General features: G+C 39.3%; 1 protein-coding gene across 1 annotated transcript in view; it reads left to right on the top strand.

The window, feature by feature from the left end:
* Positions 1 to 1820: 1820 nt before the first annotated feature.
* Positions 1821 to 27888, top strand: part of SEMA5A (semaphorin 5A) — a 171032-nt gene continuing 144964 nt past the window's right edge. Inside the window, exon 1 of the mRNA XM_025166265.2 lies at positions 1821 to 2140. The gene's annotated coding sequence lies outside the window, so the exon portion shown is untranslated. The remainder of the gene's footprint in view (positions 2141 to 27888) is intronic.

The raw sequence follows: 27888 nt of genomic DNA, 5'->3' as shown, positions 1-27888 counted from the left end.
AAAGTTCAAAATATGTATGTCGTTTAGTCGGTCCTATCAGTTCTCCTCACTTTCTCAAAATTCTGACATATTTTAATAGGTTCAAACATCTAGTATTGAAGAATATACAGTAGGTGCAAGCATGATTTTCCCTGAATGGGGAGATAGTCTAGCCCTTTTATTAGAGTCAGTGATCTATAGGGGGAGCTCTCCCTTCACACTGCAAAGCTAATCCAAAGATTTGATTAGTCTGGCTGAAAACCCAGCAAACTCCAGATTCAGCAAGCTTCTCTCATAGTGCAACAGATACTACATTAGTAATCAAAACTGTGGACCTTTCAGAGACGGCTATTAAGCAGTCATCAACTGGACAAAAAACTGGACAAAAAAGAACAACAGTCCACTTAATGTTCAAAGACAAAGAGGAAGCAATTACCTGTTTCTCAAGACTGTCACTAAAACTGGGAAATAATTTAGCTGACAAACTGTCTGAATAACTGGGTGAAAGACCAACAGCTAAGAGGACATGTCCCAAAACACAATGCCTATCTTTTCCCTTGAATAATATTAATGCAAGAACAGAAGGGTATTTGCAGGAAACAGTTGGTAGGAGCTCACTTGCATAGACTGCCCCACAACTGAAGCCCTAGCAGTATCTCAAGGAAATTTTGAGTTCTCCCTCTGGTGCCAACATCCCCATACTTTTATGGAAGAAGATGCATGCAGGCCATGAATGTTGCTGTTTCACCTGTTGTTATTAACTACATGTTACACAGACTTATCATCTAATAAGCCCTCCTGTCTTTGGTCATGGGGATGTATAGGCACACACTTGGAAGGGCTGAGTTCAAGGGAAATTGAAAACGTTAAAATGTTCGTGGTTAATCCTTTTCTTCATGTTTTGGACATAAAAGACGGTTACAATCCTATGCACTGTTGACCATGAAGACAGGGAGATGCTTTTCTAAGATGCGAAGGACTGCGAGCACACTGTAATCATCTGGGCATGGAATACAAAGGAGCCTTTAGATTTATTAGCAGGAGCATCCTAACCACCTGTGCATGCATTTCAAAGGGGTTAGGTCTCCCGGGCACAGTACCTTATTCCATTTCTCATCCCTTAATTACTGGCACTTAAAAGCTTAATTGATTCCTCTTTAAAGCACCGTGGCTGAAGGGATGCCAAGAAAGAAGTTTTTAAGGCCGGGGTACAAAACTGCAGTCTGACTTATTTATGCGGTTATGCTGTTGCTTGGTATTGCAATACCATTGCAAGGTTTCCTGGAGGAGGTTTGAGAGCTAAATGACAAGAGTGGGGATGGTCTCAAAGGCAGCAGAAAATAATCCTGCAGCTGCAGTGTCCTCTTGGTTTTGGCTCCTAACTTCTGTATATCCTTCTTCACAGGCTAAAAGGAGAAACTTACTTTAGGCCAGTCCCTGGGAAAGCCTATTCGTCAGTTAAGAAGGGATTCAGGCTGCAGCCGCAAGGACGCCAATGGAAGGCCCCTCAAAATTGAATGTGGGAAGGGAGCGTGGTAGGCGGGGAGGTCCCAGTCTGACGCCAGGAGCAGCCCCATCGCCCGCTTGCTTTGCCTTGAAGCTCTCCAAAAAGTAGCCACGGGCCAGAAGGGAGACGTCGCTAATTTCCAACGGGAAGGAAGGAAGGGCGGGCGCGCGGGCGGCCTAAGCTCGCTGTGTGGTTCTTGGACGTGAATGAGGGAGGTGGGCGAGACCGCCCTTAGCGACTCCCTGCGCGGCGGCCAAGCCAGGCGGAAGGGAGAGAGGGCTCGCCGGCTCCAGTTCCACATCCTTCCCCGCGAGGGCTGGAGGAGGAGCAACAACCGCGGCAGCAACTGGCCGCTCGCACATGCAGCAGCTCCGGCGCCGCCTCCGGTCGGGACCTGCTGCTGGCGCCGCTCTCCTCCGCTCCCTTTCGCGTCCCGCTAATTTCTCTGTTCAGCGCCCTCGGAGAGCGCCGCCGGCGGGTGCGCCCTCCGCCCCGGGGAGCCTGCCGTCCAGGGTCCGTGCCCCGCCTGCGGCCGTTCTCCTACTCCCCACCTCGCCGGAAGCTGCACAAGTGCTCCGGGTTGCCTCCTGGGGCTGGAGCGGCTGGGCAAGTAGGAAGCGACGCGAGCCCCCTTCGGAGGATAGTTCTGCTGCGGTGAGTAGCCTCGCACTTCTGCCCCTTCCTTGAAACGGAGGTGTGTAAAAGCAAAAGGCGCAGACCTCCCTACAAAGGTGAGCGTCGGTTGCGCCGTGCAGCCTCGCCCTCTCCCTGTTTATCGGAGAGGAAGCTCGGTTGTTTCAGCGGGATTTTACTTGCTGAAAGTAGGAAGGTTGCGCAGCGGACAGGATCAGGAGGGCACGTCGCTGAGTTCGGGGAGGTTTGCTCCTGAGACTCCGCGTGGCATTTCCTTGCTAGGCTTCCTCGCGGTTTCACCAGAATAAAATCCGCGCGTGAGGGGTCACTACGTGTGCGCTGCCTTCAGAAACTAAAAAATGCGGTGCGTTAAGAAGAGGCGTCTGGGGGCTGTTTTATGTGTCAGTCTGAAGAATTCGAGGGTATACTGAAAATAGGAGGCTGTGTGATAGGCTGCTCAGAGACGCGAGGGGGGGGGTTAGAAAGGAAGGACACCATAGGTCTTCTAGCCTGTGGGCAGAGAAACTTTGGATTTGGATAAGAAAAGGACCGAAATGGGACTTCACACGATTTCCCAAACACCTGCTGCGGCGTAAGAGGTCGCTTGTCCGTTCCGTATTGTATCTCAACTTCGTATCGCGTCTGCTTTAGAAGCTTTGCTTCCAGCATCCTGCTGGGAATTTGTGCCCTTGTCGGCAGGGGGCGCTTGAGATGAGCCTTCTGCTGGAGGACATTGGCTGGCTAAATTCCTTTTAAAGCTCACCTACAGCACATAAAAGCAGTTTCTGATTTGGCTTTAGTAAATACTATGCTCCTTTAGCAAAAGAACAGCCTTGTAGTGCAGTCCTATGTGTGTTTACTAGGATGTACATAAACCTGGTTTTTTTAAAAAAAAAATCCATTCAATTGTATCTGATTCTCGGAGACTGCCTGGACTAGTCCCTGCAGTTTTCTTGGCAAGGTTTTTCAGAAGTGGCTTGCCCTTGTCTTCTGCCTAGGGCTGAGAGAGAGTGACTGGCTCAGGGTCACCCAGCTGGCTTTGTGCTTAAGATGGGACTAGAACTCAGAGTCTCCAGGTTTCTAGCCTGATCCCTTAACCACTACACCAAACTGGCTCTCCAAACCTGAATTTAGTGGGTCTTAAAAGAAAAGTTTCCTCTGGATTGAGCTTGCCTCCTGATGACTTTGGGGACACATCTGTGTAGTTAACATACAGAAATGGCTTGCTATTATTTTTTCAGGATGCTTTTTCAACTTTCCAGTTGTGGGAGTTCCTGGTGGTTGTTCATCCAAGTACTAACTAGGTCCAACTCTGCCTTGTTTTGGGAGATTAGCCAAGGCAAAAGTGGATAGAGTTGCAAACTAAGAAAACAAAAAGCCAAGATACTCTCCTTCTGTGTTTTTTTAATATTTTGTATCATGCAGGAAGCAAAAAAAATAAGACAGAAGCCTCTCCCCCCAAATATCAACATGCACAAACCTTTCATATTGTACTGTAAAGTTAAATTAATATTCAAGTCCATTTATATTGTTCTTCGATGTCGCGAGTTGAGATTCCCAGCAATAAATACTTTAAATATCAAAAGAGAAAGATATTCTTCAGACCATTGTGTAACTGATAGGTCTCCTTCCAACCTCGCAGCATTATTGTTTGCAATTATAGAAGCCCACAGTATCCTATTCTGTTGCTCTCCTATTAATCTTCAAGGCATTGCTACGTTATGTTAAAGAAAATGGGTTTCTACAAGAATCTTTCAGAACCAAAATATACAGTACACCCTCAGCTGATTGGAGTTCAGTTTAGTCCACTTCAGATGCAATGGACAAAATCTATCCACCATTTTACTCGTGAATAGTGCCATTTTATGCGTATCTAAAACCCTATTTGCCATTTACAAATGGGATTATGCATGCAAAAATCTCATCTGCTGTTTAACAAACATTTCTTTCCTGTATTAGTCTAGTGAACCGAGGGTTTATTGTATGTAAAATAACTTCCCTTCAAAAGGGAGCCACTATAACACAAGACCATGTCATAGCAACCAACACCACATGCCAAACAGTTACCTGCACCTATCAATTTCTTCCAATGGACATGAAATAAATATTTCTGTTGAAATAATCTTAAGTTTAGATCTATAAAATTATGACCATTAATGTTCACATAGCAGACAATTCAGTTCCTCACACCATACCTCCCTGTACCCTCAAATATCAAATTAATATTTCTAACAACTGTTTATAAATAGTTATTATTGGCTTATTAATTTATAATGAAGTCCTGTAACACCAGAGGGAATTCTGGGGGTGCTTAATATTGCTTCTCTATGGTTTACAGCAAATGGCACTTGTGTTCTATGGCAAGAAATAAATATTGTCATCTGATTCTGTTGATCAGGTGTGTATACTCCTTGGATAAAAAAATTATTTCATTGGAAACTGCAGAATTCCACTTTCTTCTATTTTTGTTACCCAGGCTCTGCTTTAATTCTCACAATCATGTTTAATTAACACTATGGGGAAAACCAAATTGGAGAATAGCAAGGCCATCCTTTTGCTGGAGAAGTTAGATATCATGAAGAGTATACACAGTACTTCCCATTCAATAACCTGAAAAAGAAAATGTGTAACTGACAGTAGAAGTTTTTTGAATGAAAACTGGGGATGGTTTCCCCAGGCAAACTTTGAAATAGCACATGAAACTTCTGCATATATCTTAGGAACATATGGGGGTATATCAGGCGAGTATGGTATACATTACCATGGTGAAACATTCATTTTTAAAGTATTAGTTTTCCCCACATACTCAATTTAAATGAGGCTCAGCTGTCTAAATCTGTTGCTGTTTTTAATCACAATTTATTTATATTCAATTTAACCATCTGAGTTATATCTTGAGGTATTCTCAATCCAAGATAAGTTATTGCCTCTAGGCACCATCAATACTGTCCAGAGATAGCTGATTTTAATAGCTTAATAGCTCCCCAAGGCATTATTTCAGATTAAACCAATTAATATTATACTCAGAAAGGATTCCCAGATCATCAATTAGCTTTGTTGCTTTTGGTTTGGAAGCCTCAGGTTTATCAATAAATACTAACATATCTAAAAGTGGGGTTACTTCGCATTATGTACCTGCATGAATCAGAGCATGAATTTCAATGTAGCCCTTGATCTAATCACATCTGCTAATGGTTCCAAACAAAACCAAACAGTAAAAGAGAGAGAAGAGAGTCCTGAAGGAAAATAAAACTTTGGAAAAAAAATTAAAAATAGGCATTGCCAGTATATTTTATCAAAGGCCTTCTCAACATCCAATGAAATGTTGACAGCTGGATCCACCCTAGCATTATTTAAAGCTATAAGATTTACTGATGTGTCATCCTCTTGTCTACAATAAATAAACCCTGCTTGATCAGGATGTGTGAGGTGTGCTAGTACCCTGTCTTCTTGGGTCGGTTGGCAGGATAATAAATCTTCTAAATAAATAGCACTTCCCTATTTTTATTCATTAATGAAATAGGTCTATTATTAGCACAACATATATCAACTTGATTTGGTTTAGGAATAACAGTCCTGTAAGCTGGTAGAGTACCAGAGACAAACATTCTGATAAATATTGAATAGTTTAGAAGCTGAAATATTTGTATATAATTTATACTATTATTTATGTAAACCAACTGGTTTTGGCAGGTTACTATTCTTCATACTATGCTTAATTTCTTCTGCCTGAATAAAAAGGTGGTGATGCCTTCAAGATGACCTTGATTCTCTGTGACTGCATCCCTTTGGTTTTCTTGCCAACATTATAGAAATATTTGCCATTGCCTTATTCCATGATGCTTTTTTTCAATTTTCCAGTCTAGTGAACAGCCATGGAATTCCAAATGATTTCCCATCCAAATTTTAACCAGGCCAGGTTGCTTAGCTTTTAAAAATTGCCAAAGTGAGCTAAATGCTGCTACCTACTGTAGGCTCTGCTTGTTGGCTACCTATCCAGAGAAAACTGAGCTGAAAGAAACATATTCATCTTCCACCAATCCTTATGGCTTTTTTTTGTAAATAAAAATCCTGAAATCTTAAATTTGCGTCTTCATGCATTTTGAAGTATTTGCCCTAACTACTGGAATAAAACTCTGAGCTTTTGCTGCTTTAATGAATATGCCAGAACTTTACCTAATCACTGTCTGAATTTCCAACACCTCTGCTGTATCTCTGTTAACTCATGATCTGCCTTTGGAGACAAGAGTTTGTTTACTCATGTTTGTCACTGCTTTACTTTCAGTCCAATAGCATCAGAGACTATGATACATAGTTACTTAAAAATTCAATAACATTAAAGCCAGATGGAGTTGCAAGTGGATTCCAGATTATTTTATTTGTTTAAAAGATGTATTTGCTGCCTTTCTATCCAAATCCTTCATAAGGTGACACTGATCAAATAATCCAATAAACCACATTGCAGTGCATATTAAAAGCTAAGCTGCAGAATGAAAAAAGCACAGAATTAAGAACACAATAATTTAAGAAGGAAGAACCTTATTTATCTTGAAATAGTGGAATAAATTACTATATCATCTAGATAGATTCACACCACTTTCCTTGGCCTGACAATGCCCTATCCATCAGATGTTGGAAGGTGGAAGGACCCTACGAGACCAAGTGGTATTTTTGAAACTGTAACAGTCCTTAAGGGGTGGCAAAAGTCTCTCCCTTTGGATTCAGCTTCCAGTAGGAACTATTAGTAACCCTTGGTTATATCAAGTATACATACATATCTAACCCTAATTTGTCTAGGAAATAGTCTTTTCCTAGTATGGTATGGCTTTCAGATGTGGCTAATGTGTTCACTCCTTGCATATCAGTACAAAACCTCAGTTTATTTGCACTGATCACTGATTTGTCTAAACTCACTATTTAGCTTTGGGACTAGGACTATTAGGGTGCACCATTCACTGTATGATAGTTCTGGAACATGTGTATGGCACACATTCCATATAGCAGTTGGTAGTAGCTTTTCTTGGGTTGGTGATGTTTGAGTTTCAGCAGTGGAAATCAGGCAATCACTGCCGTTACAGCATCACACAGAGGAGCTGTATGGACAACAGCAGAGCTGAACTCCAATCCTGATGTAAGGGCGCACGTGGGGGCAGTGTGGTTTATGCTGATATGATTTCCTCCCAGCTCTGGAATAAGAGGAGAACATAGCCAAGCAGCTAAGGGGATGAGTCAGGAGTTCCATGAAAAGTAGTCTTTTTTTTTTAGCAAGCCCATCTCTGTCACCATTTTAGTTTTTCTCATACAGCCAAATGAGAGAGGAAGGGAAAAAGAACAGAAAGGAGTTTAGTAGACTGGCCTTGACCTGGCCAGGAGAGTGTGGGTTCCTTCGTTATACCAAATCTTTGTGGTAGCTGGGAAGACTTCGTGGTCAGCACTTGACTGCCTAGGTCATCTGCAGTCATGCATTATCAGCACATGGGAGGGACTTAATTTCCCTGGGGAACTGCTGACTTAATCATTTTTGCCATCTGAACAGGCACTGTGCGTATGAAGCCCAAGACATTATTTTGATTGGTTGGCCTTTGAAGTTCTGGCGGATTGCGTGTGTTTCTTTTGTGTGTGGAGCATTGTTCTGATAGATGAAAATCAAGTTGCTGTTAGGTGTGAATGATATATTTAAGGATAAAATGATCATTATGGTGATTTAATTGACAGAAAATGTGCTGACTCAGAATTCTGAAAATAAACCTCCTAGGTTGATTTATATATTTGTATATAGTCAAAATACTAACATTTTACAGAGCCAAATAATTATGATTCTGAGAAGCAAATGGTTTAGGTGGGTTTGTAACAAGCACACAATTAAAAATATTCAGCAGCTTTCAGTAGTTCTATATTAAAGGAAATGTACTTTGGGGCATTTTGTTGTTTTTAAGCCAAGCTGTATAATTCAAACAACCTGTTAAAATGTTCTGTTGAGCATAAGGTTTATGTATCCTATTTTAGGAGAGGCAGCCGTTTAAAGTTATCCTCCCCCCTCCCACCCCCGGGGCAGACCTGTAACTACTAAATATGAGCAGTGAGAAGAGCTTTTGTTTTATGTCTGCACTTTTTTCTTTCTGTGATAGTTCAGCAAAAGATAATATATGCATCTTTCAAACGTAACAGGATTCCACAAAAGAAAGGCAGAACAGTAGGTAAAGAAACTGTGATGCCTTCTATTATATTAACAGTTTTCTTAAAAATGTGAATATTATGTGTGATTTTAATTTGATCTCTTTCTTGCTTTTTGCTGGTGTTTCCTATCACTCTATAAGTTGCAGATGATTACCGAGGCACACAACTGCACGGTTATTTTGAGGTCTACATCCTCAAATGTGCAGTCCTCCAGATGTTGCAGAAGAATGAGTCCCACTATTCCTTATTATTAGCCTTCCTGCTGGCTAGGGCTGCTGAGAGTTGTGGTTCAGCAACATCCAAAAGCATGAATCCAAGGATATAATTTCCTTCGACAAGGCTGGTTGAATAAAGGTTTAGCTCAGCCATGGCAAGAAAGCTGCCATTAAAACTTGCTGACCTCTAACCTGTACAGCTTAGGGCTGGACTATTTTAGGTTCTGCCTCTCCCATTGAGAATCTGACCTGCCATTATGATCAGCTGGAGAGGCCCTTCTGAAAATGTCCCTTGCTGTCTGAGGGTTGTTCATCTGGCATGTGGGAGGGCATCCGAGGCTATGAATACAATTCCTAGAGCTGTGTTTGGCCCCAGTCTTTTGTAAGGGTGCATCTCCTTATTATAATGTTTTAACTGTCTTGTTTTTAATTTCTTCTGTACTTCTAAATTTTATATGTGCTTTAAATTGTAAGATGCCTTGAATCTATTTTATTCATTTCTTAGATTACAACCCACCTTTCTTCCAGGAGTTGAAGGCAGCATACATAGCATGCCCCCTCTAAATTTTCTTCACAACAACAACAACTCAATGAAGTAGGTTGGGCTAAGAATAAATGAGTGGCTCAAATCACCTGGTGAAATCCAGGGATGAGGGCTGACTTGAATCTGGATCTCCCCAGACATAATCCAGTGCCTTAACCAGAACATCATACTGGCTCTCAAAGTTGTTTGCAAGTAGAAAGATAGAACGAACATTAAGTAAATAAATAATATGGCTGTGTAAATCACATCTCTGCTACCCTGGCAAAAGTATCTTCTGTGCATTCATGAGCATGGCCAGAAGGTCTCAGGTGACCATCTAAGCAGTTGTCCTGAGCCTTTGAGTGACTGTTGCTAGTTGAGAAGTTGGAAGCTAAGCAGGGTCAGACCTGGTTAGTATCTGGATGAGAATGGAATACTAGGGCTGGGAAGCCTAGAAACCATCCTGGGAGAAGGTCATGATAAGGTCATATATTCTCAAAAAAACTACATGGACATGTCCATGAAGTTACCAGGAGAGGAACGCAGCTTAAGACAGTGATAGCAAACCTGTTGGGCTCGACATGTCAAAAATTCGGAAAATGCCTAACTTGACTCTGCTGGATCCCAAACAAAAGAGAAACAATTCTTTATGTGTTCATTTATTTTTAAAAAATACAGCCTAATTGTGTGTGGTGCTGTGTATTATATAAAGAAATGTCAAATAATTACAAAAATGAAATACGCGTAAAACAAACTGAGCTTCTTTGGTAGCTAAAACAGAGAGAATAGTTGTAGGGTGTTGGTGAATGCTGGCGTGTCACCCAAAATGTCATGGTGTGCCACCTTTGACACGCGTGTCATAGGTTCACCATTACTGGCTTAAGACAAGTTGCCTTTTAATGAATAAGATAATTCTCATAAAATTTCTAGGAACCATTCTTTTCAGTAGAGCATAGGAACATTCTTTTCATAGAGCAAAGGAACTTCAGAAACTGAAAATGTTTCTATGATTGCTCTGTTCAGCAGTGTAAATTGTGAATTGGCTGATTCACAACCTTCTTGGGGAATGTATTTGTTTTTACTGATTCCCACTTTCATCAGTAAAGTCTGATGAAACACAGACATCAGTCTCTGGCTGCTGGCCAGGTATCACTGAACTGAATACTCTTCTCAGTACCTTCTTTAGAATCTCAAAATGGTTTTGAGCCATATTTTAAAAGGACTATGCTGAGAGGTGAAAAATAGAGAAATTGGGAATGCTATCTCAGTAAAAACAAGATTGATCATGAATCAGTATTAGTAGATGACATAAGGAAAATGTTAATGTACTAAGAAACTAACCCTCAGCAATTATTTGATTCTTATTCTTAAGTAAAAGTTAAAAAAAAATCCATGGATATGTTACAACTTTTTGTCTTATTGTACAACTTTTGCTGATTTTCCCCAAGCCCTCTTAGACCCTAATTGCACAAAGATGTGATACATCTGATATTTTTGAGTAAATATATTTGTGGGTTTCAGTTTTTTAAAAATGATGAAACAGACAACTAGCATAGAGAATCAATTTATTAGTGCAGGTCCCACCCCCACTCCCAATGGTACCTTACTTAAATCCTTGAGATGATACCAACTACCTCATGATAAGTTCATTAGTCTATGGGCTGACAACTTAATGAACTGCCATTTTTGGACAATCCTGGATCATTGTGAAACTTAAAGAAAGTTTCACCTTGTAAATGGATTCTTCTGAGGTCTGATTTTCTTGGTATCAGTCCTCTGCTCTGTCTCTCACATGCTTTGGCCCTGTGCATCATGATCTTCAGAGCTGCTTGTCAAGCCCCTACTGTCATCCTTGTTACTTTATTCAGCAGCTGAAGCTTTTCTTTCATTTCACTGTTTCTCATAATACTTCTATTTAAAGTGGGGAACCCAAGGTCTGTGGGCCATTTGCACTTTCTTCAATACCCTGAGATAGAGCCACCAGTAAAATGGTTGAATTTCAGTGATGTGGCTTTGTCTGTTTTGGGGTTCTTGACTATTTAAAGACTGGGATTAGGGGCAAGTTGCTTCTGGGAGGCCTCCTGTTTCTTCCCTTAAAGAAAAAAAAATAATGTGAGGTTTGAGATATTTTTAAGGGTTGGAACAAGTGCAGTTTACCTCTCCCCTCTTCCATCCCAACTTAACTCCCCTTGACTCTTCAATGATATTACACCTTCATTACAGTCCTCTAGAAGGTTGGGAAGTGGAATTGTGGCCCCTGTCCTCTCAAATGTTGCCTTCTTCTGATGTGTAGTGTAATAATTGTTGGATCCAGTTTTGGTATTCTATCTTAAATCTATGTGCTTGTAACATTGTGTAATGAAGATGGTTAGGCTTTGATTCAGTTCCTACTCTATATCTGGTAGCTTATGTCAATTTGGCATTCCTTTCCTATGGCATACTTGTTCTCTAGAGCTTGCTGTAAGCAGTATTCTATGGCTATGCAGTATAGTCAGTTCTTAAATTGGTTTTGCTTGGGATTTTTGATATTTCTTTTGTGGGGAGGGATATGCTTCTACCAACTGTGGCATTTTTTTCTGAGGATTCTGATAGCTCTCTCTTGCTTCTCAGTAGTCCTGCTTTTGGTTCTATAGTTGCTAACTCTTTACTGGATTTTTGTTTAGAGAGAATGATAATATGCTTGAGTTGGAGGAAACATGCCTCCAAATACTAGCTGCAGGAAAACCATAGCAGGAGTGATATGCTTCCATCTCCTGCTTGTGAGTACCTCAAAGACTTGGTGGCCACTGTGAGAAATGAAAAGCTGGACTAAAATGGGCTTTGGACTGATCCGTTAGAATAATTTTTCTGTTAAGTGGTCTGCAAAATTTTTACCTGAAGAGTTCAAGTAAAGAGTTCAGTTTGGAAACATCAGAAGAAAGAACTAAACAAGTTGGAAGTCAAACCAGAAATTGTTGAAACAGATCTACTGTTGGAATAAAATGCTTGCTTATCAGAAACTTGATTCAGGCTTCTGCAGTGTGGCCAGGCCAGTGGCCGACACACGAACCAGAAACCTAGGATGAGGGAAGGTACCAGATAATAAAAGCACCTAAAAGCACGATAGGCGATCACTGCTTGAGAAATACCTGATGCTACGTAAGCAAGTAGGGAAACGTATAACCATGACAGGCTATACAGGAAACATAGAGTAAACCAATAGTGTTGCTTAAAGCTGTTGCATGACTATAAAAGGCTATATGCCCCCACAACCTGCCCCCACCACCTGCTTCCTGACTTATACCCAATAAAAGAGTAGTTCAGAACACGCTCTGGGCTCACTCACCTCGAGGAAAACCTGCGTGTTTGTCTTCACTCTCGCCTGTCGAGACCCCATGAGTGGCCCACCCTGATGCGGACAGCAAAACCGCAATCTACATAAAAATAACTTAAGGCATACCTGAGGGCTTTGGTAAAGAAGACTTAGGAAGAGAAATGGGAAACTTACTTAAGATTTATCTTGATCTGGATATGCACGAAACTTTGGAAATTCAGGAAATTTACAGAATAAATTCCTGGGCAGGATAAAGGAAAAAACTGCCATGTGACATACTTGCAAAATTAACATTTCTTAAGACCAAAGAGGCAATACTGGAACTAAAAAGGATTGATACTTCTTTAAAACTTGGAGATACAATAATTAAGATTCTGTCAGATGTACCTCAGGATATACTTAGAAGAGAAGTCTGAGATTTTTGACAACCATTCTTCAGGGCAGAAATATTAGATACAGATGGTCTAGTCCATTTCACCTATGAATGGTGACAGAACAAGGGGAATGAAAGAACAATAAAAGACCAAAAACTGGACCAAGCAGTTACCACATCTTGATAAATAAACATAAGAATTGAATATATGGACCAAATCAAAGTATTCTTAACTAATATTCATGTATGAACAATCCATTTAAAAGGAAAAAAACCCCTTCAACCTAAAAAAGGAAAAGGCATATCTTGTATATATTCATGAGACACACATAAAAAATAATAATGTGAACCTGTTGGAATGTTCCTTTATAGACTTAAGAGCAGCCTTTGATATAATAACTCAGGAAAGACTCTGGAGGAAATTAACTGCCACCTCAATCAATTGCTGTCTCCTTAAATTAATTATATTGCTGCGCTATGGCACTACCATCCAAATCAAGGATGGTTGCTTAGGTGACTTAACTGAACCTACTCCTGCTTAAAAAGGTGTCAAGCAAGATTGTTTCATTGCTCCATTTTAGTTTAACTTCTACATTAATGATGATGAAGTTTTGGCCAAGCCACAATTTCAGCCCCCAACTCTTGCCCATCATACTATTTCTGTTTGTTATGCTGATGATAGAGCCGTCTTGTCTGTCACTCAAGAAGTTGCTTTAAAATTTTATCATGGTAGAGAATATCTTGAAATTAATCACTCTAAAACAAAGGTCTTGGTATTCTCTGAGAATTAGATGTATACTCGATTGTAAGCTTTTTGAGCAGGTTAAATTTTTAAGTATTTAAACATCCATTTCCAGTCATCGTGCTGCTGGTCAATTCTAGCAAGAGAGATGCCTATAAGAACCCCCAAAACATCTCTTGTGATTGTAAAATTTGCAAGTCAACCTGGAAATAATTATATCCTGGCAGCCAAAGCCAAAGTTGGGGGTATGATGTTCTATGGTGCTCAGATGCATATTTATAAGGAGACCCCAAGATTAGAAGTTATTCAGTCAATATTCTTAAAACTTATAACACACATTCTTTATTTGACTTTTAATGATAGAACTAGGCTGCATCTCCTTTGGGGCTTGATTAAGACTCTGCCACCCTAAATTTTGTCTTTTGAGGAAACTTCTTGGTCTGTCTCACTTCACTAGATAGGTTTAGATCTACCCTGAAGAGACAAATTGACAATGATTTGGTATATTGCAGGATTCTCTTGTGGACACTGTCTGCCCTCAGCATTGGTAAAGTCCTGGCTGAATTGAGGCAGAGGATTTTGAACTGAGATATTCAAATTGACTGAGGCAGTGTTTTCCATCTTTTCTACACTGTAATTGCCCCCTCTCCTTAGACTGCACTAGATATTTTTAAAAATATCTTATACACTCCTCGAAGGACATCTTCACTGTGGTATGATTTGGGCATTACCCATTAGGTTGATAACCAATAAATACAGTAACCTCTCATATAAAAGCTATATTGCCAGGCTCAGATATGGAGCCAGAATCTATATTACATATCTTATTAAAAATGTCTGTTACACGTGGTGATTGAAACTTGCAGTCCCAATTGTCAATAATTTTAATTGTTGCTGTGATTATGAGATAACTATTTTTATGTGATTAGTTGCCACAAACCACCAATAAGGATGCAAAATAGCTTTAGTTTTCAAAAATCACCTGGGATCTCTTTCTCATTATTATTTGTGGCAGGATTTTCTCCTAGTATTATTATTTATTTACTATACTTGTTGTACTTCCTTTTGGGACCAGATATGTTTCTACAATGAAGGAGATGATGGAACAATTTGCTAATTATTCTAAATTACATAGTGAACAGACATTTGATCTAGAAAAGAATATATGAACAAAACATTAACATTATTGTTATTGGCATATAGCAGTATGTCTTCATAGCAGGTTTTTGAATCAATAAACATAAAACACAAATGCTAACATGAAACTTGACAAAGACAAAAAAATATTTACATTAAACAACAGGGTTTAATATTACTGGAAAAAAAATGTTAAATATCTAGGAAATCGTTTGACAAAAAATAATAAAGACTTTTAAAAAAATAGCTATTCACAAACTTGCAAAAATATAATGATAGATATTTCAAAATGGAGAAAGCTGAAATTATTTTGGTTAGGGAAAATTATAGCTTTTACTCTAAAATGAATATTCTACCAAGACTTGTTTTTGTTCCAAAGGATTCCAATAAATATTGATAACAAGGTAATACATGACTGTCATGAACTTCCAAATAGTCTGCATAAATATCTCTGGATTGAGACAAGCAGTTTATAAGAGATCATGCAATAATAAGCAGTATACAGAAAGTTTGGGATAATACAGAAAAAGAATCAGTCCAGGTTTATCCCCTCTTGCTTTGTTCTTAAATGTTTATTTTTACAAAGAGAAAGCACAAAGAAATTTCTACAGTGGAGAGATAATAATTTATACAGATACAAGACTTGATAATAAGACAAAGATAAAAATCTTTTCAGGCCTTTGTTATTTTACAATGGCCTTGTCTACCTGATTGGTTTCAACATCTTCAATGACTAATATAGTATTAAAAGAAGTGAAGAAAGAAGAGGAAAGTGAAGAAAGATTTGACCGAATTCAAAAATTTTAGAATATGAAACTCAAAGCACTTGTTGGGCGTTACCTATAAGTTATTGGTGAAAAACCGAACAAGTTAAAGATTATATAATTAAATAGATGCAGAATTTAGATGTAGATGTGCAGTAGCGGGAATTTGAATGGAAGAAGAGCATCATATTTACACTGAATGTCATACTCAAAACTGATATAACATATTTTACCATTGATACATTACTCCATTTCTGATAGCTAAAAGGGACAGTTCTAAAAAAAAGTCAGAAATGTAATGATCAGTTGGATCATTTTTTCATATTTGGTGGCAATGCTCTAAAGCCCAACAATTTTGGACAATGATTTATATTAGAAAAAAGATTAATTGTTGAATTTCCTTTTCAACCTTCAGTATTTTTATTAAACTTTAATAAATCATATATTCCTACGAAGTTTTCAGAGCTAGCTCTGTATAGTCTAAGTGCTGCAAGGATACTCTTATTGAAAAGGACATTTGATCCTCTCTGTGAGGATCTAGATCATGGGAGTCTGGTTCAGCGTCCAAAATAACTTCTTAAAACTAAATCTGACAAAATTCAATATGGAAAACTTTTCTAGATTACATTTTCATATATGGATTTGTACCACATTCCAAATGTGGGTTTCTCTTTATATTAAGTCTTAAATCAGTTTAATAAGGTTTCCTAAATGTTCATGAGGTACAGGTAGTCCTCGGTAAATGACAATACTTGGGACCAGAATTTCTGTCGCTAAATGATGTCATAAAGTGCAATGTCAGATGACTGCATCACTTAGTGATGGCAATCTCTGCAGTTCCCATTGCCGTTGTTAACCTAATCCCACTGGTCATTAGGCGAGGACTGACTCTGATCCAAGCCACTCCTGGCTTGGTCCCTCACAGCCCCAAGCCTCAGTAAGATAAGGGACTGCCTCCTCTGCCTCCTCTTCAATTCTCCCCATCTGCCTATCTCCCCCCATCTTTGCCCTTTTGGCCACCCACCTATCTGCTGCCTCTGCAGCCTAGCCCTGCCCCTCGCCACTGTGCCTGCTGCACCACACACCACTACTGCACCAGCCGGGCCCTTCTTTTGTGCCACCTTCTTTCACGTGCCAGCCAGGGCCGCCTTTTGTGCCCTGCAAAGGGCCTCCTTTCACAAAAGAAGCCCAACACATGAAAGCAGACCCTGGGGGTCCTTTTTTTTTGCACTGGTGGAGCCAAGGCCTTCTTTCACACGCCTGGCTTCTTTTGCTGGAGCATGAAAGACGGCCTCAGCTGCACCGATGCAAAAGGAGGACCCATCTAGAAGGATCCTTCTTTCGCATTTGGGGTCTTCTGTTGCATGCTGGGCTTCTTTTGTGAAAGAAACCCTGGGTGGGGCAAGAACAGAGGCAGTGGCTGGCATGTGGAGGCCCTGGGCAGGGCACAAAAGAAGCCCTGGCTGCAGTCATAAATGCGGGTGGGGCTGAGTGGGCCTGAATTTTGTCCATGTGATCCACAAAGATCCCAAGAGTTGGAGAAACCAAAACTTTGGACTTCCATAGCGCTCCAAACTAGATTATTACCCACCCCTTTTAGGCAGAGAACAGTAGGTTCATTAAACAAACATAGTATTGATTGCCCACTCCTTTTTCTCTGCAATAAGATGGAAATTGACAGGATAACACATAGAAAAAGATGTACCACATTCATCATGCCCAATTAAAATATGACAAAAATGTTTATTTCCAATTAACAGAAGTAGATTTGCACAATTATGTTATATAATGGCCTAAGTGTGATTTTAATTACTACCAAGTTATTACTATATAATATATAATTACATAATTATATGTGTATTATTAACATAATTATTATATAATGCAGTATTATTTAAAATCTGGAATGAAACCTGAGAATACTTGTATCTGCGAAATTGCAGAGATAAGTGGGGGGAGGGGCATAAAAAGACATTGGGTGCACTGGGAAAAAAGCCAGACTACTAACTATTACCACCAGGCCAAATTAGGGGAAGCCAGTGGAAATTAATTCATGCTGGAGTACTGCATTTTAACCCACCCCCCGCAAATTGTGATCTGTTTGTACTATGGAAAGTAAGAAGATACAGCATCCTTCACCAATCTCATACCCTTCAGATGAATGGACCTGGAATCCCATAATTCTTAATCAGGATGGGCAAAGGCTGAGGACTGGGGGAGTTCAAATCAACTCATCTGGAAGGCATCAAGTTGGAGGCGGGGCAGAAGATTTTAATTTGAGCAGAAAAAGCTTCATGTTGGTAATGAATGAAATTTCTCCCTGCAGCTCCTCTATTTTTTTCCCACTTTCTTTTTCAACCTCTGCAACAAAGTTAGAAAGGCACCTGACTGTGATAAATGGATGAACTTAAGAGCTGCAGGGAGGTATGCCATGGGGGGAGGTAGTGATAACTAGTCCACCTGCTGTTTTGCTCTTTAACTTAGATTTTCTGTCTCCCACTGGCCATATGATTGTAGCACATCTGGATTTAAATGCTGTCACATATTTGACCCCCTTTTTTTTTTTTTGGTCACAATTGCTAAGATCAAAGTGAGACTAAAGAAAGCTTATAGCTAGAAAATTATTTGTTTCTCCTGTTTACTGATGTGCAGGTATAAATATATTACTTAAAAGAGGAGTGTTGTTTTCTATTCCTTTCTGCTCTGATCCATCCTCTTTCACATTCCCTCATGAAATCAGTTATAAACTACCATGCACATTGTTTTTGTCTTTTCCAATTTGTCTCTGTAAAGTATTGCTGACTTGAAAGGATGTGTGCTTTATCAGCCATGCCAAAACATATTTCAAACTGACCTCTCTGTGACATATAGTTTTTGCCAGCTGTTCATGGTAGACTAGTTTTAATGTCTAGCCCTGAGCACTGCAGAATTGCCCGGCCAAGAACAGGTGGCAGATTGCTGTTTTGAAGCTCCCCAGAAATCTGAGAAGCCCTTGGAGTCTGAACAGGCGTTTGCAGGTAAAATTAGGTATTGTAGCTACAGCCTCTCATGAAGTTTTCTCCTTTTGCAGTTCAGGAAAGCAGCAAGAGAAAGCTTTGCCAGCATGAGCTTTTCCCGAAGCAGAGTCGATACATCACTTTGGATTGCCTTGGCTTATTTGTTTTTTTGACTACTCCTGAAAAGTGAGTGAGCAGGAAGGCCTTGACTTTATTGGGTTTGGAGTTAGCATATTTCTGACTTTGTCTTCTCTCGAATCTCAAGTTCTAGCACACCAATAGTTGTATGTGTTAGATGAACATAAGAGGAGAACCTAGAAACAGCGTGCCTTTGAGAACATGGCTCAGATCAAGAGGTTTGATTTTAATACCAGAAGTAAGCTTGTAATTCTTTAACACAAAAATCCATTGTAGGTCTTGTTATCAGCTTAATTTACAGGGGGATTTAATGTTTCTATTGCTAAACCACTGGAAATCAGAAACCCTTGCAAATGTACTACAGAAGCTTCAGATCTATCAATTGATTCTGCTCTACATTCTGCTTATTTCCATTACAGGGAAACAAAGCCACATTTGTAAAAACCTTGCTGTTTACAGTGACTTTTGAACTTGGGCTCCTCAGAGACTTACCTGTGAAACTGTTAGAAACAGCAAATATGTTTCCCTGAAAGATAAGATTGCCCATAGGCTTCCTTTCTTTATTTCCTGTGAAGTATTGTTACAGTCTCAGTTAGATGTTCCTATTTTCTGCAGTGGTAGCCTGGTCTCTTTTCTGTGCATTCTAAATATATGCCCAAGAATATATGTTGAATTTTTTTATAGTTACAGATTTTCATCATCATTTTTGCTAGAAAAGTCAAATTCCAGAAAAATCCTGGAAAGGATTTCTTTAGGACTATTATTCAATGTTTAGAAAACTTTCCTAAATAATATAGAGACTAATAATACTCAAGTATTTATATAGAAGAGGTTGTTACATTTTCTTAGTTGAGTATTGTGTTGTGATTTCTGGCCATTTGTGTGAAGAAGCTGACAGAAAGGGGTCAACTCTTCAGATGAGAAGGCAGGGCCAGAAGAATTTCATTCTTGTCCTTGAGAAGAAGTTTCCTATAGTCCTTGTTTCTGTTGCTTAAGAAAAGCAGTAGTCTCCTGTCAGCTCCAACCTCTGGAGAGGAGGATAGGAAGGAAGACCAGACTAGACCAGGCCTTCACCTCTATCTACCTGTCTGCCTGAGGGTTGTCCACTGTATTACCAGATAGAGAAAACATCCACTGCTTTATCCAGATAGAGGAAACTTCCAAACCACTATGTTGCAGCCATTCACCAAGAACTAAGGCATGGAGTTCTCCTCAACAAGTTCAGTAAGCAGCAGACATGTATATATAGTCATGGGTAGGCTTCCACAACTGACCCATCATGGTACATATCACAATGATGAAGATCCTGAGGTCAGCTGTAGAGTCCACATTCTGAGAAGATTTCCTGGAATCAGAGAACCTGTTGGAGGACACCTTCCACATTCCTGTCAGACTCCTTCACCAACAATGATTATATTCACCTACAAAAGCAGCAAGTTTCAGTTCATGGTTCTGAGCTTTTGCCTGGTATCAGCCCCCAGGGTCTTCAGCCATTGTGATATGTATCCTGGTGCATCAGCTGTGGAAGTCTACACATGAATATATGTGTATGTGGGTGTGTTTTCTGATCAGGTTCTTGTCAGCGGACAAGGTGTTGTCCAATGTATAACTCACAGTATACTGACTGCAAGAATATAACAACATAAGAGCCATGTTGGATGAGGCCATAAACCCATCTAGGTAAGTATGCTTCTGTCAAAGTGACAGAAAATATTAATAAAATAAGCACGGCTTTAAAAGATGATGCTATTTTCCATAGATATAGTTTAATGGACATGGTTCCATTCCTATCCCTCCAATGGCTCTGTCTTCCCCAGAATCAAGATTGCCAACAGAACCATATTTGAACTGAACATTCAGAGAAATTAAATGGATTCCTGTGTTGTGCTACATACCACCTAGCTATCTTTGAGTGATTTTCTCTCAACTTAGAACCATTCGCTAATTGCCCTCTCATCTCAAATCAAGGATGTCATATTCTGGAGTATACAGGCATCCAGAAGGAAGCTAAACAACTCATGCCTTCAGTGGAAGTTCATCCCTGTCTTACTATCCCTTACTATGAAATAAGTAAGTGCATAAGCAAATATAGTGAACCCATCAGTTAGTATGTCCCCCTACCCCCATTCAACCAGTTTGCAGTCTGGAGTTTATTCACTAGCTTCCAGGACAGCATAATAGAAATAATTAAGGTGCTAGCATTCCCTAATCAATTGACCCACAAATGAAGCTACTTGGGGCTCAAGTCAGCCTTGTTCCACCATGTTTGTCTTGGAGACCATGATTTTTAAAGCAGTTATAAGTGAGTCAGAAACATCCAGGACATCTTCAAAGGCACCTGGATATCCTCTCACACTTTGCTATACTCAAACTTGAACTCACTCTATTTTTCAAATTTATTTGATTTATATAGCCACCCATTTCATGGCAATGATTCTCGGTGGCATAGAAGAGTGCCAACAAAAAAAATCAACAAACCAAATAATAAATGTCTGAGGTCACAGAAATCATATGAATTACAAAAAAGAGCAATAAAAACAATTAACCAGCAGAGCTCGCTCAACCCCCCAGCCCAAATGCCTGGGGAACAGCCAGGTCTTTAAAGCCTTATGAAGGGCTATCAGTGTTGGGACCGTTGGGACCTCTGGAAGGATGCTATTCTACTGGGCAGGTGCTGCAACAAAGAAGGCACTCTCCTATGTCCAGCGAGATGACACTGCTTGATGGAAAGGAGCTGGAGCATGAAGGTTTGTGTTTGGAAATTAAATGAGAATGGTTCTTGAACTATAGATTGTCTGACTATGTCGTCAAAACCATCCATTCTTCAGGGTGTCATCAGAAACTTTGCCAAGAGCTGGCAGGTCTTCCTGAGTGGTGCAAAAGTAAAGACAGAATTGGCAAAGATTCAGGAATTCTTGGATTTCATCAGAAGCTAATTGCACAAATATTGGCAGCTAGTGTTCTGTCACCACAGGAAGTCATGCTGGGCTCCATCCTTCTAGATGATCAAATGACACTCAATTTCAGCTGCCTCTGGATGTGCCAGTTCTTCAAGGGATCCTTCTCCATTGACAAAGCCTTGCTTGCCTGCCTGCTAACCAGACTGGGTAGTTATACAAACAAATCCTTGCTTTGTCCCTTTGACCTTTCCTAGGTCATGGGAGATCATGTTACCCAACTTCAAACCAATCCCAATGTCAGAGACTATCTTTGGGACAAAATAAGCATACAGATGGCACTTAGAATTTACCTAAAGCATACACTGGAATTCCTGCAGCCTGAGACAGCCTGCTTGTTAGAAGAAAATAAAAAAAGAGGGGTAAGGTTCATTCACGTTTATCAAGCATTATAAAATAGACAGTCTTAGTTTCTCCAACATGACTTTTGGTCTTGGAGTTCTATGGAGCCAAGAGAGGAAAAATTAAACTCAACATATGGGCTAGATACTATGTTGTACTTTTTATATTTTGATCCTACAGTCTCCACTGCAATGTGTTGGATTTGTTGGTTACAAATAAATAAGAATATATGATTGAAGTCAGTTCCTGGGACTGAAGGGGGTTTTCCTCCCAGGAGACAGGAAGGCAGTTCTTTTTGACCCTGGCTTCTCAGTTGAAGAAGAGTTCACCTTTCCTATTACTGTTTTATTGATTTATTCTTGGCATACATAATCAGTGTTGTACAGAAAGTTTCTGATTCAATCTCAGTTGGTATGTCATTCAAACTGCAGTTGAAGAGTGAAGAAATTGGACAACTTTCTTTTACAATGCAAGTTCCCATTACCTTTCTTTTTATAATAAGCTTTAGCCTATGTTGACTTTGAAAGGAAATGAAATGTGCAAGCAATTCAGGTGACGTGTGTTTATCTAAGGAAATCTGCCATGATTTAGAAGCCATAACAGGGATTGGCAGTGAAATGTTGCAGAGCATCTACATTTTTTAACAGTTCTTTTTCAGGGCTCCTGCCTGCCTAGAACAAGGACTTTGAATAACAGTGCTCACTGTAAAGTGCTAAGAGTAGGGGAAATGATTAAATGATTTTTTGTTTTCCATCTTGATAGTAATAACGTACAGTACCTAATGGGAGTGCTTGCTCCTACTTCTGGTTTAATAAAGTGAGATTTAATCTCCATATCTATCACCCCCTTCCATAAGCAGGTAAATAAACCAGGACATCCAGATCCCAAATCCAAGCAAGCAAAGGTTATAAATTGGCTTTAATCCATAATCGTTTGGAGGAATTATGATGAGTGGGTGGTAGAACTGCCAATCAAAGGATGGCAACACTGGATGCTTCTTAACAGGTTGTGCTCCAGCAGGAGGAGAGAACTGGAGGAGAGGAAGTTGAGAGGTGCGGGTGGAAGGATGGGTCTGACGGAGATACTCAGTCCATGCCTAGGATTACTTCCCCTGGTCAGGGAGACAGGGTTCTGAATAATTTTAAGGCCAAGGTTGATAGTATTGGTGAGATATTACAATTTTATGGAAATAAGTCAACCTTTTTAAAAATATATTTTGTAAGTTATATAATAAAAGTCAGTTTGGATAATAAAGGAACACCTCCCCTCCCAAAAAAGAAGGGTATGAACTTGACTTCAGAGATGACATGAAATCTTCCCTTTCTTTGGTTGCTTTGGTACAGTGGCAGGAATGAACAATCTGTGTTAATTCATAACTGAGTTTATTAAGCTGGGATTCTTGGTTTGCTATATGCAAATGTGGCTATTATTGCTGTATAATCAGCATTTTTTGAAGAATAGGAAAAGAATCGGGAAACTTTCCCCATAATAGTATTGTTGGCTGGGAAACCAGTGTTGGGTAGGTACAAGGATCCGGCATGAGGGTCTCCAAATAACATGCAGGATGAGAGAAATCCAGACCAACTCATTTATTATTGCAGCAATAAAGGAGGATACATCCAAGTGTCAATACACAGGGAGTGCGCTCAGTGCTTGTCACATTAAGCCTTTTATACAATATTCAGACAGGGAGAATATGTTTGGTCAAAATTTGATACAAATTCCACATGCGTATAATATCTTGCCTATCCCATAATATACAAGTGGGGGTGCAATTATAATATAATAATAAATAGGAGGTGTGGTTTTAGGGTCCTTTCATCATAAGGTCCCAATAGTTCACCAGTCTAATCGCAGAACTGGTCTTATCTGGTTGTGACCGCTAATCCTGGGTTTCCCTACTTGCCCCTCAGTTTCATAACCCCCTTTTCTGCCCAGCAATAGCCGGTATGGTATGTATCCTTCCAACACGGGGGTTTTTGAACAGACAATTTTTCCCCTTCTCCCCTCTCTGTTTGCTTTCTGTCTTACTTCCAGAAATCACTTTCAGTTATTGATACGTATATCTGGGTGATTCTGTGGCACCCAGACTGGACAAGGCAAAAAGACCAAATGTTTTGTTCCACCATCTTTGACATATGGGTTTTGGCCTAAAATTCCTCAGTAGGTCCCTTTTGCTTTAAAAAAAAAGAAAAAAAAAGACCAAATATGTAAATATGAATTATTTCCAACTGCCTTTGACTTTCTTGGCCAATTTAAATATTTCACCACACTTGTTGCCTTAATCTTATTCACCAGGATATATTTATAGCTGCATGAAGTCCTAGAAGGTAGCCTAGACTATGCTGAGCAATGAAGGTTGTTTTTTGCTTTAGAAGAAAAAAACACACCTTCTCCCATTACCCTTAATGTCAAATTGAGTATTTTAAAACTCTAAAAATGTGTAATATATTGTCTTAAATGAGAGCCAGTTTTGTTTAGTGGTTAAGGCATTAGGCTAGAAACTGGGAGGCCGGGAGCTCTAGTACCACCTTAAGCACAAAGCCAGCTGGGTGACCTTGGGCCAGTTATTCTCTCTCAGCCCTAGAAAGCAGGCAAGGGCAAACCACTTCTGAAAAACCTTGCCAAGAAAACTGCAGGGATTTATTCAGGCAATCACGAAGAGTCAAAACCGACTTGAAGGCACCAAAACAAAACAAAGTCTTAAATAATAATTAATAAATCAATGCTACTGTGGGGTTTGTTGCTTTGTGTTTGATTTTGATAGCTACTTAGACTTTGGTAATGGGTCATTTAGAGATCTAATAAACACGTAGTAACAGATTCCACCTCAAAAAGTTCTAGTATACCTCCTGATTAATGTGATTTGAAACTGAAAAAATGTATAGATAGGAGGTAGTTTAGTGTTATACCTAACTGTGGAGTGTTTAGCAACCTTGAAGTCGTTGCTATAACGTTTTAGTTGTATCAGAATGAGTTACCAAAATCAAAACTCTGAAAACAGTTGCATCCAGAAACATGTGCAAAGAACAGATTGGTCTTCCTAGCCTGCATAAGATACATATAAAATACATATGTCTGCCAGAATTCAGTCAGATCATTAATCAATATATGAGCTATATTAAGATAATACCAGCAATTGTTAATTTTTTCAGGGTGTTTTAATATATTTTATTTATTTTATATATTCAAGAATAGGCCCAAATTGAGTTTCCAAATTTTAGGGAAACTTAAAATAGAACAGAAGTGTTCATTTAATAACAAAATTTACAGAGATTGCTGATGTAAACAATGTTATCTGCCAAGCAATTTCCGTATTTTTTTGTCCTGACAAGTTTAACTGTAGAGAAATAGCTGTGTGCTAGTATAAAATTGTTCTCAAATATTTTCAAGGATAGGAGTGTTCTATCTGAGAGAGCATGTAGGTATGTCTCATTAGAGGAGTCAGGTCATAGTGGAGGTGTACTTCATAATGTTTATGACATCTTTTTATCTGTCAGAAGGATATACAGTATTCTTTTCTCTTATGCAATATTTTAATTGGTATTTCCTTGAGTAGAATTATTTCTGAATTATTTAGCCTTATTTAATATTGAAATATTGTTGCAGAACCTGGTCTCTTGTGTTCTTCCTGACAAAGTGCACAAGTACCAACTTTTTAAAATTTTGCATATCTTCTATTAATTCTGTATACTTTGTCTACTTTTGCATCCATGTCTTCTTCATCCCATTCCAAAAACTTTGTTAGAAATTCAACAACTCTCTCTTTGATGTCTTCACCAGGTTCTTCTGGAACTGCTCTCAATCTTAAACAAAATTCTTTCCCAGTTCCAGTTGTGCCACATTGTCTAAATCTTTTTCCATCTCTTGATTTATTATTTCTGTCTTATTTTACAATTTTTTTATTTTTCTTTAATTTGTTTAATCTCTCCAGTTGTAGATTCTTCAAATTTTTTATTCATCTTTTCTTCCATACTTGCAAATCTTTCCTCCATCCTCCCTTCCAGTTTAGCCAAATCTCTTTTAAATGATGCAGCCACTAATGCAGCTACTGATGCTCCCCAATTCTTCAAACATCCTTTGTAAAATTTCTAGTGTAATCCCTTTTTCTATTAATTGTTGTCCCTCTGTAAATGATCCTCTACTCCCTTCTATAATTTTCACTGCTTTTCTAGTAGTAGCCATTTTTCTTTTCTAAATTGTAATCCAGAGAGGAGAAGTAAAGAGTAAAACAGAGTCTGTTCCCTCCCCCCCATATCTATAATTCTTTAGCCCCTTTCGGCACTCCATAGATCTATAGTCATGTGATCTTTCACAATGTTCAATTTCCTTTGTTTCTATACTTATCTATTTATTTAACAAAGTCAGCCAATCACTTTCTTTAGCAAATTTAAACAATTTCCCACAGAGATATGTATTACTTATTTAATTAATTCCAAAGTACTTTTCAATAAAGTAATATTCCAAATTTAGTTGTCCCCTTAGTCCGTTTTTATCTTTCATATTTCAAGATGAGAAGAGTTTTTTGCATTTAGCTCTCTTTAAATCCTTTTGTTTATTTCCTTGCTTTTTATGTTAATCTTTCCCATGGGCTGATGGTGCACTCACCTGGTGGTTTAAAGCACTCTGCTGCTTGGAAAATCTCTCTAAACTTGAAAATTTCTCCATTTCAATGTGCTGTAGAAAGTGGAATGGGCAAACCCAGTGTCCTTGAGGGTTTGTCCATGTGAGGGAACACATGATTTTTTCTTCCATGACTCCCAGCACTCTACTTGCAAGTCACCCACAGAGTCCTTCTGGATCCTGCAGGTTTCCTCAGGAGGAGCTGCCTTCCGCAGCTTGAGTGGGTGATCTCTCAGCTTCTCCTTGTCTAGAGAAGCTCCGTTAGCTTGGGCTCGCTGCCCAGCTGCCGGTCTTGTCTTGGCATTGTCCCCTATGCTCATAGGATATGTTAGTCCGCCATATTCTCCACCCGGAAGAATGCAGTTTCATTTGAGCACAGCATAGATTGCATTTTTATTCCTAGAGTATAGTACCACTTTTCATTTCATAAGACACTGAAGTAACATTTAACCTCATTTAACATGTAAATTAACTAACATTTAATTTGAAAGAAGTTTGAAATAATAAAGCTGGAAAGTGTACACGAAGTTTTGGGAACATAAGGAAATTAGTGTTACATTTAAAAATAAATATATCATATGACCAGTGAAGGTGATGAATCGAGCAGTTCCGCAACAACTTTTGTTTCTTCATACATATATCTCTACATGCAGTGAAAACTTGTTTTCAGTTTGTTTTTATTGGCAGAGATACAAACATGGAATGAAATAGTTCCAGGAACACAGCTGAAAATAAATCTGCACAAATCTCCCAGTTCCTGAGCCTAGCAATTATTGTGGTATGATATGCTAGGAACTGTAGATATAATAAGCCAAGGCTGGTATGGTTATACATAGCTCTAGCTCACAGTTTGGTCAGGTGAATCAAATAGGTTTGGAGCTGAGTACAGACAGGTGATTTCTTAAATATAACACTTTGCTTGTAAGAATGGCTGTTCAGTTAAAATAATGTCTGGGTTTACTGGTCAAAAGGTAAAGAAGCCCTCAGTTGAGTTCAACTCCTGCTGACTATGTAGACATATCCATGTTGGTTTTTCTGTCAATAATGTGAAAATGGTTTGCCACTCTGTTCTTCCAGGATGTTTTTCAACCGCTCACTTTAGCTTACAACTCTAGTACTCCATGGATCTCTCCTATTCAAACCAGGCACTTCCCTGCTTAGTTTCCGAGCCCAGACAAGATCAACCAGGGTGATGCCACGTGCTGCTGCAAGTTTTTAGTAGGCGTATCTAGTTTTTCAAGTGGCCAGTCAGCAAGTGGTTAGTAAGCAAGAACTGAGACTGAAGCATCAGGATAGTAGTCAAGTTTCATGACAAGAGCACAAAATCAAATCTCAAGTATGATTTGATATAATCCTGATGGACTTTGGGATACATGGGTAAGCCTGTCCTCATGCATTACTCTGCTGGATAGAGAGAGCAGGAAGTGGCAGGCATGCTCTTTGCTTCAGATATGCCATAATTTCTCACT

Source organism: Python bivittatus, unplaced genomic scaffold (assembly GCF_059951505.1).
Source record: "Python bivittatus isolate LINGU-HERP-01145 unplaced genomic scaffold, Pbiv_v1 ctg000960_np1212, whole genome shotgun sequence".
Lineage (NCBI taxonomy): Eukaryota > Metazoa > Chordata > Lepidosauria > Squamata > Pythonidae > Python > Python bivittatus.
The sequence above is the reverse complement of the archived record's forward strand: the minus strand, read 5'-3'. Positions and strand labels throughout refer to the sequence as shown.